The 12,163-nt window shown below is 41.1% G+C and overlaps 1 protein-coding gene across 3 annotated transcripts in view; it reads right to left on the reverse strand.

The window, feature by feature from the left end:
- Positions 1-9,923, reverse strand: part of tbl1xr1a (TBL1X/Y related 1a) — a 60,834-nt gene extending 50,911 nt beyond the window's left edge. For 2 of the 3 annotated variants that reach the window (XM_075484977.1, XM_075484979.1), the window contains exon 1: positions 9,610-9,923. The gene's annotated coding sequence lies outside the window, so the exon portion shown is untranslated. Of the gene's footprint in view, positions 1-7,506; positions 7,667-9,609 lie in introns of all 3 variants that reach the window. The other variant, XM_075484978.1, reaches the window with a different exon arrangement.
- Between the last annotated feature and the right edge of the window lie 2,240 nt (positions 9,924-12,163).

The raw sequence follows: 12,163 nt of genomic DNA on the forward strand, positions 1-12,163 counted from the left end.
ATGAAACACATTTAATAAAAGTGTGTTTTTACAACTTTATCACAAGGATTTGTGCGTGCTTTCAGGCCCAGTGCAGCTCTCATTCAACCAGACCGACAAGAGGCAGAACCAATGAATACCTGCAACCATAGCTGAGTCATGTGACCCAGGGCTAAATGCTCACTCTACCTTTTCTCTTTCGAGAATAAATCTAGGTGACAGTTGGCGGAAGTAGATTTTTATCCAGTGGGTAAAAAGCAGAAGGGAAACAGAATCCACACCAGTTTTTCCAGAATTAACCCTTTGGGTGTTATTGTAGAGAAGTATTATCATTCAGTTATGTCTTAACAGTAATCTAGTTCTACTTCTGAGAACTGTATGTCTATGGAAGGGATAGATATTTCTGAGGAGAATCTGAATTTAACAGAAACAAAGACTGGCCTCACAAATATTCCATTAGTTAAGCTATAATAATATCAATGATCAGCATAGTTCCATATTCATGAACACAACAATGCACTCATTGTGCAGGTATAGTTCACCTACTGTAAATGAAGGTAAATATTTACTGTGGTCTGAGCCACCCGACAGGATTTCGGGTTGATCCATTTTTGTCTCTCTGGCTCATGTCAGGCCATTACCTAACTAAGGAAGACATTTTCACTCACTGCACTTAGGTCCATTTTGTCTTTCCCCTTTCAATTCATAACACTGACAAAGACTGGTTACATAACTGTACTACTCCAACACGCTTCCTCTGTGATTTATTAAGGCCAAGTAATCAGCATGTCCTATATAGATAACATGACTCAGCGGCCCACTCTGCAGCTCACCATATTCTTCTTCCTTGTACTCAACATGTGCTCTGCAAGAGTGATGACAAGAAGCCAATCCAGACACAGCAATAAACATTTTAACCAAGGTAATATCCTATCTTATACTCAAAATACTACAGCTGATATAGTTTTATAATGAGCAATCACCATCATTATGCAAAGTTACTGGTTCCAGAACAAGCGTCGACACCTGCCGACTGCATTTTGTGAGAATGAGGGTGGCGTGTTCTCCACAAACACACAATACTTTTATTCACTGAAGCATTGTGATATGAAAGGAAATCCTGCAGACAGTCGTCTTCTCTGCCTGAAAGAATTACTGCAGTGTTGAAAACATAAAGAAACAAGCAAAAGAGTAGCTTTTGAATAGGGGAAATAATGGATCTGCCATTTTATTGTGGCCCAGTTGGGAATGATAAAATGCTACCCATACTTTTTTTAAGCAAAACTCAAGATGGATCAAACACTAAAAACTACAATGATGAACCAACACTTCTCAGAAACTTAAAGAAACAGAGATATGTTTATGTGGATTTATTTCAAGTGGACCTCAGAAACATTTTACTGTGGTAAATACTGCCGGGTTCACACACCAGTTTGGTCTGAGAGATGGTCGCCATGCCACGGTGGGTGATTAAAAGGCCAGGAATTCAAACTTTGACAGTTACGAAAGACATGGGTCACAAAAAAAAATGGAAACACGGATCTGAAATATTGATAAGAATGAAACCGACTGTCTTGTCCTTTGAAAAGCCTAAAAACTCATAAGACACAAGCTTCGAAAGTATGTGCCGTCTGTAAATTCACCATCTTATCTGGAGAGGAGGATACACAAACATGGCTAGTTTGATAACTATGGCTTTTTGATGCTTTTAAGTCTTGGTGGAAAAGCCCATTCATGGTGAAAGTTTTCACTGAATCAGACTGGTAATCCAGGGGTTTTGGCTTCTAATGTCAGAGTCTATGATCACGCAGCGTGAGCCGCAGCAAAGGGTTTTTCTCGTTTAATTACTAAACGTTCTTCAAAAATATAGGTACAGTAACTAGCACTTAATCAGCACTTAAGACATAATGACACCTTAAAGGGACACTATGTAATAAATTAAGTCATTTATTAGCTCAAATCAACATATTCATTCATAAGTTAGTCCTCATTGGTGTAAAATGATCTCTGTCAAAAATCTCACTTATCCTCCTGAGTGAAGAATAACTTGTCTGTATCTACATAGAGCAGGTAAGCTCTATGGAGGCTGCCATGTCCTTCCGGTCTATGAAAAACAACGAAGTGCCGAGAGGGACATAAAGCACTTCGAATCGCGATTTCCCCACCAGGCCTACAAGCAGAAATGACGTCATTGTGACGTCATTTCCGCCAAATGGGTTATTACAGTCGCTAATGCTAAATAGATTTTATTCCTTGGCACATATGTCTTTGTGTTCATTAGCTTTCTTTTTGTAAGTGCATCATCTTCTTTTTATTATTATTCCTATGCTCCCCCTGGATATCTTCTTTTTGGCGTTATGCTCACATTTGTAAACTGTTATTTTGTTGATTTACTAATAAAGTTTAAAAAAAAAAAAAAAAAAAAAAAATGCTAAATAGATTTTATCTCGTAAATGATCCCACTAATAATGCATTGATTGTTACCAAACTTCTGCCGTAGTACACATAGGCTCTTAACTCACAAAACGAGGCATTAGAAAGTTTGTAAGTTTACCGGGAGTTTATTTACCGCTGCTAATGCTCCTATTGCTAACGCAGGCTAATGCTAACGCTGCGTCGACGTCACTTCCGGTAACTCCCGGAATATGACCAATTGCATTGCTTGCACACCAAAGGAGATGTTATGTTATCTGACATGTTATCTGTCATCTGTATTCATAGTGTTGTTGTATGTGTGTTATGTAATCCTTTGTACTGTGTGTCTTGATTTCTTTTTGTTTGTATGGACCTCGAGTCTGAAGCTATAGCTTCTTGAATCTTGACACATTCCGCTTGCCGTAGTTCAAGAAGTTGCAACGCACATTTGAAAACGTGAGGCGCTAGAGAGCAAATTCATTCAACTTTGCAAAATAAAATTGCACCACTAGATGGGGGAAGAAATTACATAGTGTCCCTTTAAAATAAAATGAAGGCTACCTTACACTGATTATCCTTTCGCCATCTAACATATACATATCTATGTATACAGCTAATGAAAGAAACAGGGATTTCCCATCATACACCAAACTAAACTTCCCAAACAGCTGCATCTAAGCCAATGTGAACCTCCAAGTCTTAAACAGACATAGATGATATTCTTCAGATGTGATGAAAAATACTTGACTCTTGCAGCCGTCTTTGAGAGACTGTAAGCAATCACCAGTGTACTGATGCAAACAAATACTGGAGGAAGTGTTGCCTCCCATCTTGCGTCAGAAGTTACAATAAGTCTTTCAGGCAGCGGCCTCTGCTGACAGTCACACACGCTTTGCAATGTTGTGAAAGAGACCAACTACACAAAGCTCCGTGGCTCTAAAAGTTTGTCATTCTGTTTGAATGAAAAAAAGTGTTGTTTCCATTTCCTTCTAAATATAATGGAATGTGGCGTTTGCATTTAAGGACACATTTTCACAAGTGCTCAACAAGAAGAAGAGCTGTACTCGCCGTAATCTCCAGCTAGACCACATGATAAAGTCAAATAAACAAGAAAAACAATAGAGCTGTGAATCTCTGCCTCTCCAATTGATTATGATTCACCTGTTAGAAATACATAATCTGCCTTTCTATTTGTTCTTCTTGTGTTATTTGTCTACTTTTTCTTTAGGTAAAATTTAATGCGGGAGCGAGTGTAAGAATTGGTGAATGTGACTTGTATAAAAGCACTTTGAGAGGTCAACTAGACTAGAAAAGTGCTATGCAAGTACAGTTCATTTAATATATATAATATATACATATAGAGACCAGAGGCTGCACTAGACTTTTTCGTTGTCCGTCAGTTTGACTGACAGGGTCGTAAAAATCCCGTCATAATCCATTTTTACCCGTTGCTTTCATTTTAAAAATGATATAAACTATAAGTACTGAAGTCTAAATGGTCTTGTTCCAAATTGTATTTGCATTGTGATAATAATGACATATTCAACAGCATTTAATTTTCATTCATTTCTAATTAATATTCAGTTCCAACAAGCTGAACAGAGAATCCACACCGCGCCATCACACATCAAGCAGATACATAGCAGACAAAACCACTGACTGTAGCCCCAGTAGCTGCATATGAACAGTGAAATTAAAGGATTGCACTTAGAATATGAACAGTTCACCTGCCGGGGCCCGAACAGTTCACCTGCCGTGGCCCGAACAGTTCACCTGCCGGGGCCCGAACAGTTCACCTGCTGGGGCCCGAACAGTTCACCTGCTGGGGCCCGAACAGTTCACCTGCTGGGGCATGAACAGTTCACCTGCTGGGGCCCGAACAGTTCACCTGCTGGGGCATGAACAGTTCACCTGCTGGGGCCCGAACAGTTCACCTGCTGGGGCATGAACAGTTCACCTGCTGGGGCATGAACAGTTCACCTGCTGGGGCCCGAACAGTTCACCTGCTGGGGCCCGAACAGTTCACCTGCTGGGGCCCGAACAGTTCACCTGCTGGGGCCTGAACGCAGTTTCACACCTTCCTCCTGGTCCACATGGACTTGAATTGTGTGCCCGCTTGAGCGTAATCAAATGTCTCAAGTGGGATTGCTGCAGAGGTTATTGTCATGAGGTTTTTGACTTTTGCCTCGGACAGACGATTTCTCATGGCTGTTTTGATGATGTTCTGAATCCGCGCTCTGCTGCCACACTGGACACTGGAATTACAAGCGCCAGTTTTGAAATCGGGAAACATTTCTCCAAGTGAAGTGATCAGAAGTCGACAAAACTCAGGGAACGAGGGAAGCCAGCGAGGTCATGCATCAAGAGAGACGACAGCCAATTAATATGCTCACTCACCACCAATTGGTCAGGGTGTGAATTGCAATCTGTCAAAATGACAGATGGCCCGTCCTCGTTTTAAAGAAACGGTCAACATTCGGTAACGCGACCCCTGACACATACATACATATTAGACTAGGGCTGGACAATAAAACAAAGGTAATATTAGATTGAGATTTAATTTACATTGATCTTGGTAATCAGACATTTTCAGCCGATCTAGCTGCAGAGCTAACTGTATACCCCTCAGAACATGCCAAAGCACGAGTTAGCGGTAAAGCGCCTCTAAGCATGTTGCTAACCACCAACAAAAACCCAAAAAGAAAAGAAAAATACAATAACCAACCAGCATACTGGGGAAGGAAACCGAGCAGAAATGTAGCAGAATGACTTTAGCCGAAGACGGCCATGAGACTGAAACTGAACTCCAGTTATCTCCCTAAACTGTCCAAGTAGTTGAGCAAAAGGTGTCACTGTGCCAGTGTAATGGAAGTGGTTTGGATTTTGTAAAAATGTTGAACAGAAAAGCTGGCTGCATCAGTTGTAGCAGTGCACGCTTCACACAGAAAAGCATCATCTCATCATTAGAGGCCGCCCACCCCCGTATAACAAGCATTCCCAACGAAACCCAGAGATTACAACAGCAGTTTCATATTCCACAGCAAAGGATGAGATTTAAATGTACAACAGCCGTGGGAGCCGGACTTTTATGTGGAATTTGTGACTACAGTTACATATTCTGGTTTTATATTAAGATTTTTGATCTAATTACAGACCTGTATTGTTTTAAAGTATGTAATGTTTGCACATTTTACGGTTTATATGGTGTCACTTAACTTTGGTGAATAAACTCTATTCTAAACTTGTTTTATGTTGCAGTTATTATGAGTATACTTTTGAAACTGGCAACATTTACAAACTATTGCGCTCAAAATTGAGATTGATCAAAGTAAGAATAATATTGTGATAATCTGGCACATCATTTATCTTTTACCTTAAGCCCCATACACTCGCTACTCGCTCACTCGCCTACTCGCCACTCGCTTGGGTGCTTTTGCTGACTTGGTGTGTAGAAGTTGGGTGGCCACTGTTTGGAGAAAACTGGGGGAACGTCACCTGTCAATAATCTGTATTCTGCATTTTAATTGGCTACTCGCTTTTACTCGCTTACTCGCGTCGCTCGAAGTTGAAATATGTTCATCTCGGAATCCGCCCACATCGCATCGCTTGTACTCGCTTGTACTCTCCTCGCCTACTCGCCTCGCGTGAACACATAGACATTCTATTGACTTCACTCGCTGAGCGAGTAAATAGCAGCGACGTGTGTGTATGGGGCTTTAGGCTTGGTTAGGTCAGCACTTTATGCATAGGGGGTTCCAATCGATAATCACCCCTTCTGGAATATCCCGGATAGGTCGCCAGTCCCTGAGAAAAACTATCAGGGGTAAAATTCTCTCATCCTCCAAAGTAAATACATTTTAAGGTTGCCCATAGGATCTACACAACCCCGTGCAGAGCTTACTTGATGAATGTGTCTAATTCTGTAATGAATGCAGCACAGGCTAACACGTGTTCTGGGAATGCCCATCCTATAGGCACGTTTCTGTTAGAACACTTTCAAAATGTGTAATGGTTGAAGTCCCTTTCTGTCCAAGGTTACTTTTATTAGCAGATGACTCCGTTTTAATGTTTAGTCTACAACAGAAGAGGATTTTAGTTAAGGCCTTTCCCGCCTCAAAAGAAAGGTTTGTTTGAGATTTCATAAAGCCGCCCCACGAACAATCAGTAACTGGTCAGCCTCTTTAACTTTCTTTAAAGACTTAATGTCATGATATTATTCATGCAAAAGCCATGAATGTCAGCCATGTGTCTATAAATTGTCAGTAACTTGTGTTGTATATGTTTTATGTACCCCACCCATTTTTTTTCCACATCAAGCATTGCTGTTATGGGTTTTGTTCAACTTTTTTTTTTATATATATATATATATATATATATATATATTTTTTTTTTTGGGGGGGGGGCTTTTTATGCCTTTAATGATAGGACAGTTGGGGAGAGACAGGAATCAGGGGGCAGAGAGAGGGGGAAGACATGCAGCAAAGGGCCGTCCGGTGCGGGATTCGAACCGGGGCCCGCTGCAGCGAGGGCTGTAGCATCTGTACATGGGGCGGTTGCTTAACCCACTACGCCACCGACCGCCCCGGTTTTGTTCAACTTTAAAGCTCTAAAACATATTAACAAAAAAAAAATGATATTTTCTGCCATATTGCCCAGCCCTAAGACATATATGTTATATGTTCAGATAAATAAAGGAAATAAATATGTGTACCCTGCCTGTCCTCTGATGGCAGGATGGCATGGTACACCTGACGAAAAGTGACATCCTACAATGAATTTTGGACTTTTTAAGTCCTCAGAATAGCTAACAACACATAGGCCCTCAGAACACTATGCAGTGACTGAAAGCTGATTGGTTGACAGTCGGGCTGCACGATTCTGGAAAAATGTGAATCACGATTTTTTTTTTTTTTTTGCTTAGAATGAAGATCACGATTCTCTGGCATGATTTTTTATTTTTATTTTTTTTCCCACAGGGAAAAAGAAAAGACTCAGTTCAAAATAAACTATTATTAGACTTTTCAAAAGTATTATTATTATTATTATTGTTGTTGTGATACAAATACAATTCAGTTAATTATTTTTTTGCTGTGACTTTAGAAAGGAGCTCACCTATAGCCAAATCATGGCAGCCTGGTCCAGTCATAGAGGGAGATGGCCTGTACTATGTTTTGACCGTTGTCTGTTGTGGTGCAGATCAGTTTATCCTCTTTCAGACTCCAAGATGAGAGGCCATCCTTTAATCCCTGTGCTCGGGCCTCTCCTGTATGGTCTTCAGGGAAAAAAAAGCTGTCTGTAAACACCGGCTTTTGGTAGTGAAATCTGGCGCTATAAAAATGATGCTCAAATATGGCTCCATGGTGCAACTGGACCATAAATCAGACGTCACGAAATTTTTTTTAGATTTCCCGCAAGTCTGCCTCAACCACTGCCCGCTGCTTGTTGTACATGTCGGGGAGCGCATGGAGTAGCGTTTGTTGAGTGTTTATCATCCTCTGAAATCCCTCATGGCTTTTTGTTTTGTATGGTTTCATCATGCTGTACTTTGTGGTGACGTTTAAGGTGATTTAAGAGATTTGTGGTGTTGCCTTGCGGTGCTGCAACCAGGGCAAAACACACTTTACAATGTACCTCACACCGTTTGTCATCCTCCGGCTTGAATCCAAAATACTTGAGCCTTAAATCCAAAATACTTGAGCCTTTTTTGGGCACGAGTTCGGTTCGCTTGGGTGGGTGACGCTCGCCACGACCACTTGGGTTTTCGTCGCCATCCATTTAACCCTCCTCACCGCAAACTTTTCTCCACGGTAACTTGTAAAGACGCTTTACTCCCTGTGCAGCGGCAGTGCTGCGTTTGGGGGCACTTGAGAAAATCCGTGAGGAAAATAGGGGCTTGTGTTTGTGATGCAGCTCGTGATATAAAATGCTTCAGAATCACTGCGTGTAGAAATGAGATCACGTGTATGCGTGGATCGAGAACGCCATTTTATAGCGATTAATCGTGCAGCCCTAATTGACAGTCAGCTTAAACCAGCGAGAGAGGCCAACAACAGATTCATAACAAAGAGGATGAAGCGCCAAAAAACAAGATGCATGGGTGACAAACACTTGACAATCTTCAAGTTTCATGCCTTCGTAAAGCAGATCTTTGTCCACTGTAACTTGTCTTTTCCACAGCAGAGCAAAGCTAAAGGACCAACAACAGCAACCAAATAACTAAGAGCAGCCAACAGTTCAGATTGTGCCACAACATGCTACAACATGTAGACTAGACATGCATTTCCAAGGCATCAATGAAAGGTTAGCAGAGGTCTACATCCAGCCATTTACCTGGGACTGGGACATTGTGTCATAGAGTTGAGAGTCACATGGTTGGCAAGTGGTCTTTGTGGGCATGCATGTGCAACTAAGTTTGTTTTCACCTCTGAAGAACAGCCATGACTTCGAAGTAACCAACAGCGCTGAACTCTGAAAGTAAGCTTTCAATCAAACCATCATTAAATATGATTCCATGCTAATTTACAAACTCAGATCATTTAGGTCAAGCCGAAGCATTGCTTTTAAACCTAGTAGAAACTGTGGGCTTGTATGGTACAATACACACTAGTATACCTCACTGAAATGCTACAATTACTCAAACTAGTTTCAGTTTTTCATTTACAACTTCTTCGTTTTCAAACAGAAACTGATTTAAACATGGTTTATGAAGTGTCTAAGTATAAAGCAGATCTAGTCACAAAGTAGCTGAATGACTTAGTAAGCAAACAAAAACAATAAAGCAATCATCTGTTAAAGTATCTTAAGCAAAAGTCAAAGCAAGAGCAGAAAGTTACCAAGTTAAAGCGTTTAATGTCTTAATTCCGGCTGTCAACTGTAACAACATGAAATGCACGTTACAACTGTTCCCCAAATGGCTGAGGTTAAAAAAGATTAAAGTGGTTTGAAATTACAGTCAGTAATAGTTGCAGGAAGGAAGGGCGCGCTCACAAACAAACCACGCACTAGAACTGCCCAAAGAACACGTGCACAAGACGCGCGCGCCTACTCACGCGCTGAGTGAGCCCATCCCCCACCCAAAGATAATATGTACAAATAAACGTTAAAAACAGCGCAATAACCCTGCCAAACATTTGATGGGCAGCCATACGTGGTAGCTGCACACTAAGGTACAAATTATAACGGCAATAATAAAGTAACGCGACGAAAAACACTCACCAGAAGCTCCAAATCACACAAGGGGGGTGCCTTCTCCTCTGTGCTCCTAATATGGAATCTCCTCCTCCACCACCGTTGTTTTCTACCTCTGATTAAACCTCGAAAAAAGCGTTATAACGGCCTTCAGACCCGGCCAACCGGTGCTTGGAATCCCCAATGATCGCTGTGTTTTGGATATACGGGCATATATAGTAATAAATCCCTTTAAAAATTAGCTGGATGTACAGTTGGGTCTAGAATGTAGGTTTGCTCGCTAGTAGAGAAAAGAGCCAAACGGTTCAGTAGCAGCCAACGGCTTCAGACTGAAACACAGAGCAGCTGACCCGCCAGGCGAAAATGAGGTAGGCCTGAGCTCTTCTCTGCAGGAAACACACTCCAGTCACATAAACATCAAAATGGGTGTCGCAGTATGGAAAATGATGGCGTGCGCGGGCTGGAGGTTGGCGTAAAATCAGAAAAACGATTTTGAAATATTTTGAATTTTTTTTTATCATTATTTTAGCTGCAGGCATGTTTAGTGAAAGCTACTAAAAACAAATAGTAATTAACCGACTCTATTATTGTTTATGCCACACATAAGAAAAAAGCATTAACACACATGTTTCAAATTCCTAGATTTTTGTATCTTTTTGTAAAAAAAAAAAAAAAAAAAAAAAAAAAACAGTGAAAGAATTAGAGTATATTATTTCAGATGGATTTCAAAACAAAGCTGCCTTCATTCTTTTGTCAGGCAGCATCAGAAAAGCAGCACATTAGGACGACTTGTCAACTTGCGGTGGCCTAAAGCATTTCCAGACTGTCACTCTGCTCTAATAAAATTCGGATTTTACAACCACAGCATAATCTCATAAAATAGCCATAAAGACGAACTCCCACACAGAGAGTTAGAAGTTTCACACAGTCTTGCCATATTTTGATCAGCAAGTATTCTTGGATAAAGACAGTGGTCTGATTAAATGGCCAGGTTGAACTCTACCCCAACCTACCCAGCTGTGCACGTGACAGAACTGAGCTATTCCTGTTTGCACGAGTGGGAGTATGACATTTTTACAGAAGTGCATATAAGCAAAAGGGGGAAGCTTAGCGCAGGCTATGAGGTCGGACACACAGCTTCAGTATGTGTCATTGCATGGCATTGATTAGAAAAATCTGTAAATATTATCTTTTGATTGTAACTTTAAATGTGATGAATATCCAGAAAGGTTTTACAGTTTCCCAGTCAAGAAAAGACATTTCAATTCACTGACATCCTTTGCTGCCTTTTTCTTTGTCACGGGGCAATGCAATAAACAAACAACAAATAATACAATTGCAAACAATTCAACTAACAGTTTAATTTTCTAAATGTAGTTGTGAGGAAATCAAACTGACCTAAAGCACAACAATAAAGAAGAGCATCATTAATGAGAGGAATACCGTAACAGACTGCAACAGAGAAATAAACTGGGGCTTTAGGACCCACAAAGCCAAGAATGGCCACATTACTCCACATTAAAATCCAAGTCTGCATCCACAGTGTGCACACTATTTTCAACGCCTGATGGTGGACTTGGTACTCAACAGTAATGTGACTCCAAAAATATTTTAGGTGTGGCTATACTGAGTGGTAGAAAAGAATTGAGTTTTGCTATTAGTAGTGGTGTCTGTGCCCATGCCCTGAGTGTGTTTCAGTCATGCTGTACCCGATGTAGCTGGATCAGTGATGGGTCGTATTCACTGAGGAGATGCCAGACTTTTCACTGGGGAAAATCGTCTTAATGTTACGAAAAAGTGAGCCCTTTATCACGTTGTTACAGTTGGTAGCTTTCATTCGTTGGGACATATTTGTATTGAGTATTCTGAACTGTTATGGTTATCTTGAGCTCAGATAATGGATTAAAAAACATTTATGGTGTGGTAAAGGACAGAGTGGTGGCATATGATTAAAGTAAATGGCATTCTATTAGAGAAGGCAAGAGAACACACACACACACACACACACAGATGTATATCCTGCAGGTGTAAACAAAGAGAAACAGACAGCCACCAATGTACACATTAATAGACAGCATGTGCTCATCGACATGCATACACACACACACACACACACGTGCGTACACCCACCCGCCCAAACACACACACACACACAGAGAGAGGGCCCCGTTGAAACAAAGAGACACACATAAACAGACAGAAAGCCCTGGGGTGTGTTAGTGTTGAGCGATGGCGTGGCTGTAACAGCAGAGTGGAGGATGGGTAATGACTTTTATGCATGTTGGGAGGACATCAGGCTATTTCACTCACCCATTTCTGGGAGGTTTGGTGTACAAGGGGGCTCCTACAATTCTGATGGTGCACATCATTTTATACACTGTTCTCATTTGAAGGCTTTAAAGACTCAGAGGAAATGTTGTTATGTATTTGAACCGTAGCTGATTTTGCTGTGGAAATGAGGAGAAAACAGGAATGTAAAAACAGCTTTCACTGGGGCAAACTGTGAAGGGAAGCACTGCGGGGCAAAACGGAGCATTCTCAGGGCTGTTTTATGTGCTCGATCACAGTGCGTGTATCTGCT

This window comes from Odontesthes bonariensis, chromosome 15, assembly GCF_027942865.1.
Source record: "Odontesthes bonariensis isolate fOdoBon6 chromosome 15, fOdoBon6.hap1, whole genome shotgun sequence".
Lineage (NCBI taxonomy): Eukaryota > Metazoa > Chordata > Actinopteri > Atheriniformes > Atherinopsidae > Odontesthes > Odontesthes bonariensis.